The sequence below is a fragment of the Pungitius pungitius genome, chromosome 3 (genome assembly GCF_949316345.1).
Source record: "Pungitius pungitius chromosome 3, fPunPun2.1, whole genome shotgun sequence".
Taxonomy (NCBI): Eukaryota; Metazoa; Chordata; class Actinopteri; order Perciformes; family Gasterosteidae; genus Pungitius; species Pungitius pungitius.
Genome location: NC_084902.1, coordinates 14,580,319 through 14,588,574, shown reverse-complemented (window position 1 = coordinate 14,588,574; position 8,256 = coordinate 14,580,319).

Sequence of the window (8,256 nt, the reverse complement as noted above, 5' to 3'; positions counted from 1 at the left end):
ATATTTAGAAGAAAATGTATCTCACATGGCATTGGGACCTCCAGGATTCCCCTAGAGAAGATGTTTTCTCTGAACCTTCAATCAGACTATTTCCATCTTAAATGTTACACAGATTAATTCCAATAAAATAAATAAAAACTCTTTAGATAAACCTGTTTAACATTTTGGACACACAAATCGTGGAAAAATTGACAGCAACTGGCCTTTTTTAAATCAAAGACAGATATTAGCATATTTAACTCTTGTTCACACCTGCAAACCAGCTGTCGTTGTTAGACCAACTAAAGGTTTGTATGTCTTCAGCATCAAATGATGGATCGATGGTGTCATTACAGGACTGTTTTATATTCCAACAGTTGAGAAAGGCCAAACCCTGCTATTGGCAACGACAAGCTGAAAATAGATGTCCGCTAGATTTCTCCTCAAGATAGTCTGATATCAGTGCGTCTGGTGTCCTTCACCCCCCCCCCCCCATTCCCCCCAGAGGGGAGGCTCCAGCAATTATGAGGGAAGAAATCTGTGACAGGTAATGGGATTTTTGCTGCTTTAAAGATTATTATGCTTCTCAAGGGATGTGCGGGTGGTATAGTACTTCCTCTCCTTCAGATGATGGGCACATCATTTATATCTTTAGATCAGATCCTGCCCTCTGTTTGATACAATGACAGAGTTGCTTCAAAAGGGACCTCCATCCTAACATCCTTGAACATTTGCATCTGACTGTAGCCAGGAGAGGAAATTTATTTTTCAGGATGTTGTGAGTCATATGTGAAGATATCAAAAGAGAGACAATTGCATCTAAAAAAGAAGAGAATAGAACAGCTTTGTGTGGCAAGGTTTAACAGTTTTCACAAAGTAACATCTATTTTAAGGTGAGAATGTCACGTTCCTACTTTGCACAATGACAAACAAAATTCACAAAAAGAAGTGTTATCATGCGGTGTGCAGTGGCAGACTTGGCTGCATTAAATTACTACAGACAGGCTATACATATCCAGCCCTCAGCAAAAGTGTTATGCAACAACCTTTTTTATTGAGTCTTTTGCTCTATTCGGAGCTAGTAAGGGGTGGTAATGAATATTTAATTTAATTTTTTTGTATTGTTGTGCACTACAAGATGTTTGACACAACTAAAGCTGGTATGCATTTGTGGCTGTGAATCTATAACGTCTGCAGAGTAAGTGTCAGAGCTTACTGAGGTGGCCAAATCCCAAATGCCTCCCTTAAACCTTGGGTCACGGCATCTCAAGGACTTAATGTAATTGAAGTCAGTATACTCTATGTACCTCCATATTATGTAAAGAGGAGTGCGACAGCAACAAAAAAAATTATTCCTGCGAAAACGTGGCATAAAATTGTGGGCCTTGGACGTTTATATTTATTTTCTTCACAGCTAAGGAGATTAAGGGGGTCCAGGAACTTTCAGAGTGGGCCAGAATTTTTTTTTAAAGAGCAATTTCATGAAATAACAAAAAAGTTTAATATAGTCTTGCATACCATTATTAGTTTTAGTTAGTATTAGCCTTTATTATCTCTGGTGTTATATAACAAGTTCTGCTGTTATTATTAATCTCATCTGATATCAGAGAGTCAACAAGAGAAAACAATTGGGCAATTCCTGAATCGTAAAAGCCGGCTGGTACACGTTTCAGATTTCAATGTTGACGGTTGCATGCAGGTTGCAGGTCCTAGGTCAGTCGCCTGGAAAGCAAAGACACCAAAAGGCAAATGATGGGGGAGAAAGGAATAATGCAAAGCGGAAACTGGTTGGTGGGCGGGGAGGCTCCAGCGCTGGGAATGTCTGGAGAGGGTTTACAGGGAAAGAGGGAGTGCCAGGAAGTGACAGACAGGGGACTGGGACAGATGGAGAAGTCTGAGGGCATCTGGTGGACAGGTAGAAAAAGGCGATGAAAGAGACAGAATGTGAGCTTTCTTTCCTGCAACTCAAAATCCATCACAGGATAATAACTAATCATGTTTTTTCTCAGAATGCCATTGCACGTTTGTTTTGTACAGAGGATCCGGGGTTCACAACAGGACATGCAAAAGATGTTTATGACAAAATGTCAGTACAAGTTCAATACAGGAAATCATGTTGGAATTATAGTCCAGGCCTGTTTGCGATAATCAACATATGGACTTCTCACACAATATATGAAAATGAGCGCAATGATTTTTGCAAGTATTATATTCATTTGAAATATAAATGAATGTCACCAACATTGCAGTCGATTGTGCTGCCTTTGTCCTCTTGTTTTCAATCCTTGTTGAGAGCGTAGGCGGGGCTCAGGCAGCATCCCCCCCACACACACAGACACGCACACACACGCACACACACACACACACACACAGCGGACAGAAGGCGTGATCACACTGTGATGGGAGCGCGTCGCCCTGCCGGCGGTTAAAGCTCCCTGGGAACACATTTTCTCGAACCCTACTGCATCGCACCAAGCCCGATGCTTCAGCTGCGTGTCCCTTGCACTTATTATTTGTTTGTTATATTCATTTAGGACATATTTTTTCATATACCGATTCGAATGTCTAAATATTCTGAAATATAAAACGCTCTTTGTTCTGAAAGAGAGTACTTGTATTATTATGCTATTATATAGGGTGAATTCATGTATATTGGGACATCAGGTTATTTGGAACAGCATAAGGAAAAAGCATTATACTTTTAGCCTTAAAAAGGCTATGGTAAACTTAGAGGTGCTTAGGACAAAAGTCACTGAGATAACGTCGGTGACATCACACAGGAGAAGTAAAATGCTTTTTCCTTATGCTGTCGCAAATTACCTGATGCCCAAATATAACTGAATTCACCCTAGTCATTATGTAATCAGTGGCATAAAATTACAATAATATTGTTTATCGCAAGTAATTTCGGTGCAATAATAGCACAACAAAAAGTAGTAGTAGTAGTATTGTGACAGCCCTACTCGACTCATTGAGCTAATGGTCAATGCCGCTCAGATACATTTTAACCATTCACTGGCACACAGCTGAGGAACAAAACAAACTCACACATGAATAAAATAAGAAGCCCATCATTTATTTTATCCGTAAGAACTCCAGCGGCTGAAAGAGACGTTGTTAGTGCGCGTGAAATGCTCTTTGTGATGTCTTTTAGCCCGTGCTTAGTTTAGACTTGGATCATCCACCGAGGGCCAGTGCCAAAAGTGGTAGGAAAAGGTATCAACTTGACATGTCTGCCCTTTCTGCCTTGCCATGCTTCTGCAATATGACACACTCTTTAGCTGGGGGCTTAAGAGGGTATGTCAATCCTGTCTGCATGTGTTGGGAGGATTTGGAAGATGCTAATGACGATGATGTGTTGCAGGTGTTTGAGGGGCTGAGATCACCGACAGCTACAAACTGTTCCTGTTAGGTGTATCGGGACATTGTTGCACATGAGCATCATGTGTTTGGTTTTCTTGCTAAAATAAAAGCTGTTGTTGTTTCGGGTAAAAAGTAGTCAGTTCAAATCGAAGACAGGGTTTCTCTGGTCACCTGCCCCATCCGTCCAAAGCAGCTATGAGACGAAGACAGTTTTGGAGTTTGACTTCCATTTAGAAACATTAGCAACAGAAATATGACCACTGCATCGGGAATATTGTAATGAAGCGTGTAAAGCTGTAAAGCTCTTGATTTTCCAGATTCTTTATTTCTGACCTTCACCTGTGGTCACATCTTTCGGATAGTGACAAATGGCAGAAATTGACTGCATGTGGGGGGTCATCAATGAGAGTTGACCTTGTTAGGGAGCCGGAGTCACCTCTCCTCGGAGGTGCAAAAAGACACTAATTGATGGGGAGAGTCTTGAATAATTCAAGAGGTCCACAGCTGGACAGAATGTGTTTAGATATTAGATATTCGGCGTGTTGAAGCCTCTGTTTAGCTGTTGATGGGGGGGGGTCCAACGTTTTCTAGCAGTGGCTCACGTGAACCATGACCAACTATGTGGGGAGGTCCTGGAGGAGGCTGCTTAGGTAGAATCTCGATTGTTTACAAAGTAGTCACTATTATTGTTAAAATAGTATTTCTGCATCCTTAACAACAGCATTGAATCATTATCAGACCCTTTCTTTAAATCTAAAGGGGCTAAATACTAGACAACAGTTGACGGCTGAGACGAAAGGTCGCAGCTAACACTGCTAACAGTGCTAATGTTGTCTTTTAGAAAGTCAAAAGTGCAGACAGAGCTAACAGTGTCATGCATGGGAGTGACGCGGAAGGTGGGTGCTTTGACTCCATGGCAACACCGTCGGTTGGGACGATGTTGTCTAAGAGTGCAGTAAGAATAGTGCTTTGATTGAATTTACTTACTGTATATTGCACTGCATTTAAAAAGTCTGAATTTTGACAGACATTTTGCTTTCGTAGGCCTCTTGGATAGCTCGCCCGTTTAATCATGCTGAAATAAAATGAGTTGTTTTTCTTTAAGTCGTAACAGGAGCGACTCCCCTTTTAAAGTCTCTCATCCGAGTGGGTAATGGCTTTTGGACTGATATTTATTCATGTGATTTGCTCGAGAGAGTGCTGTCATTCAATATGGTTGGTATCTGCTACAGATGAAAGTATTGTCTCAAAGACTTTTATCTTCTGCTCAGTGTTCAATTGTTATGACTCTGACAAAAACATACAGATGTGAGCAAGCATACCCACAACACTCTAAAGGGGGAAGGAGTGCCTCAAATCTTCTGAAAGAACTACAAACATAAAAAGAAAGCAATGATAGAAATACATGTGGGAAGAAATATGTTGTGTTGTGAGGAAATTGTCTTCTGCTATCTCACTACCATTGACAAAAAAGGATCAGCAAGGGACGCATTAATAATTCAAAATGAATGTCCACATATACTAACTGCTATCACTGGTTGAGACCTTGCGATTCAAAATGTGACAAATGCACCGTGAAGTTGTATCTCTCTTCACTGACTTTATTTACTGCCTTGCAGGAGGAGGTCCTTGGAAGGTTGGAAACAGCCTATATCACAGTCTGGGATGAAATAACATTACTAGAGTTATGGTTGTTATGTTTCACTTGGTCCCACCAATATATTTAGGGCTTTGATAGGAAATATTTTGGAGTACGTATATAACCAAAGGAATAAATGTATCACAGGGCATTCTCATAATAGTAAATGCACTTTGTGGACATTGAAGTGCAAGGTTTGGTACGGCTAAAATGTGGTTATAATGGAGGTATTGTATTAGCATGCATGCTGACAATTGTTCTAAAGACAAATACAAATACAAATATCTTTATCAATTCAAAGTTTAATCAATAGATACCATGATATCACCCACAAATTATTTTATTGAAATTGACCAGTTTGGAAAGTCCCTCTGCAAAGATATTAGTTAATGATAATAATACTTTGATAGCCAACATGTGAATTTTTTATTTATATTATTAATTTTCCCTCCATGAAAGACAAACACAAAAAAGAATTCTCTGACTTTATAAAAAGTTATATGTATGTCACTGAGAGAGGCCACAGTGCCTCGCTTCCAACCCGGTAGGGTTAACAAGACATGAAGAGAACACGCTGAGAAAGGTCAGGCAGAGGGTAACTGCAGATGGTCACTCAATTTCCAGTGTGATACTATGAACAAACAACTCTAAAATAACATTTCCGCACAGTAGTATTTTTAACCATGCTCCTGTGTTTCCATTGGTTATATCTGAGTGCATATACAAACCATTATAGGATATGTGTTCACACATTATTATTACTGGGGGTTTTTGCATCATAAGGTGCTGGGAAAAATCTGCGGAATATTATCTGGTTTACCTAGATCTGGCTCTTGTTATTCAGGGCTGCGCCAACACAGATCTTGTTAATCGCTTTGACAAACACAGCATCTCCAGTGTGCCATAAAGCAAAGCAGGATACAGTTGTGGCTCCATCGGTGGGCTCTAATCTGAATGTATCAGCCAGTGTCAACTCAGAGACACAAAATCCATATGCCTTCTGTGTGAAAATGTGCTGGATTGCGAATTGCCAGATATTATTTTGTCGTGGTTGTGACAGGGAAGTGTTGACCAATCTACAAACAAAGCCAGCTGGCAGGAGGTGAGAAAAAGTAAAACAAACAAAAAAAACTGGCAGACAAGTGTTTCAAAGTAGAGCATTTATACAATGAATATTGCACACCATCATACAATACGCTTACACGAGTAAGCCATTTTAAGCTCTATAAAACAGAGAGAAGTCCTAGTTTACAAGCATTCATTCCCCCCAACATACACAAATCAGGACGATTTCGTTTTATGGAGAGACATCTGAGAAGGTACTCAGTTTCTCCCCACACCAGGCTAAAATTTAATATATTAAAATATATGTTTAAATATAAACATAATCGCACTTGCATCAGATCCAATCTGACTGTGTGAAGTATTTTTCTAATGCAGCAATACTGCCCCCTGGTGCGCATAATGAGCAGCTGCATGCAGACCCGAGGACACAGCACCGACAGACAGATCTGTGGCGCTCTGCCATTTTATATTGTTTTTTGATTGAAAATTGAGAAAGGGAGTGAGCTATGGGTCAATAAATCCTCAGGGGAAAGACTGAAAATTGTTCTTGTCTTTTTCAACAACAACAACAACAAGCCAAAGCACTTAACCTCCGGTAAACTTCATCTGAGCTGCCAAGGAGCAAACAGCTGGTCAGTGAGGATGTGCGTACGAACAAATGCAAAGGACTGCTGCTCCGAGACAGATCCTGCATGTTTAGTCATCTGTAGAGTTATGATCATAAAAAAAAAACATTTTTTGGACGGTGCGTTTAGGGACTTGACGTTGGTTTGACATCCCTCCTCTATATATTTTTTTTGCCAATGCTGAGACAGCTCTACGTCACAGGAAACGTACTGTTGTATAATTGGAAAAGACTACCATGACATTCTTGTTTGAGTGTTTCCAATATGTCGAAAAACAACCAGATTGTCGTAGTCCCGTTGGTTAGTAACCTTCAACAACCAGCAGGGGGTGAGGGTAATTTTAGTGGGGTCACAAAAGTCAAACGTTCGGGGAAAGATTTCCTGTCAGCAGGTTACACTGTGGGAGTTCAAACCCTGCAGCCAACTGCATGTACAAATGCAGGAATGGAAAGGAACCTCAACAATCTCCATAATAAAATATTTAGCGGCCAAATGGAGCAGTAGAGCGGTGTGTGTGAAGTTAATTGAAGTCCTCCATCTTTCCTCATTAGCGGGAATAAAGACATGTTTGTGGAAACGTTGAGGAGTTAATTGAGGGCAATGATGTGAAAGGGTTTAACATTTACATGGACTTTCATTATTCTAATCTCACAACACTTTAAGGTGTTTGTGTTGAACAGGATGTTTAACATGTAAAGTGAATCATGTAGCTCTGACATTTTTAATTTTGTTTCAACAAATAGGACTGATGATTTTTAGGACTAGACACAGGGAGCAATCAACATATGACTATACATTTTAGATCAATTCTAAGGTGATTCAAATGCATATGTCAACCCTGAAGTAAATACTATTTAAACTATTTCGTTTTCCTTCATGGTTGTGCGCATTGACCCATATGTCAGTTTCATAAAACGACAGTTGTATTGCATTGCATTCAAATAATAAGTAAAAGTGCATCTATAAAGAACACAAAGGCTCATAAAGTGCTTTAATAAATAAATGCAACACAAAATACAACAAATAGAATCCAGCAAGTAAGAACAAAATCAGAGCAAGGACACATCGGTAAAAACAACACTGAGCAAAGTTTGCTGACTTGACTATTTATCTGTATCTATTTACACATGGTCATATTTTTCTCAAATTTGTGTTGTGCTTTTTACACTCTGGTAAATAAAATAAAAAGAAATGACTACATCCATGATAAGCAATCCACACAAATACAGACACTTGCATAACGGTAATAAAGACCAGCTTTATTTGTTCGTCTTGCGGTGGCTAGATAAATTTAAGGCTTTTCCAAAATAAAATGGATACAAGTGGTCACTCTGCCAGCTCATTTGTGGGCTGCAAAACGTTGTCATCACACATTGTTGTAAAAATAATTTGAGCAAAGTGTGTTTTCCCGTTTCTCCGTAGTTACCAACGGGGACGATTGTTTCAGCATGTTTTGTTGAGTTCAGTAATACTTTTTCTTTACTTTTTGTCACTTTTAGTGGACTAAACTGACAACTATTTCTGCTTTTGACTTTTTCAGGAAACACAAAGATGTTCAAATGAAATGTCTTCATTAACAGATTA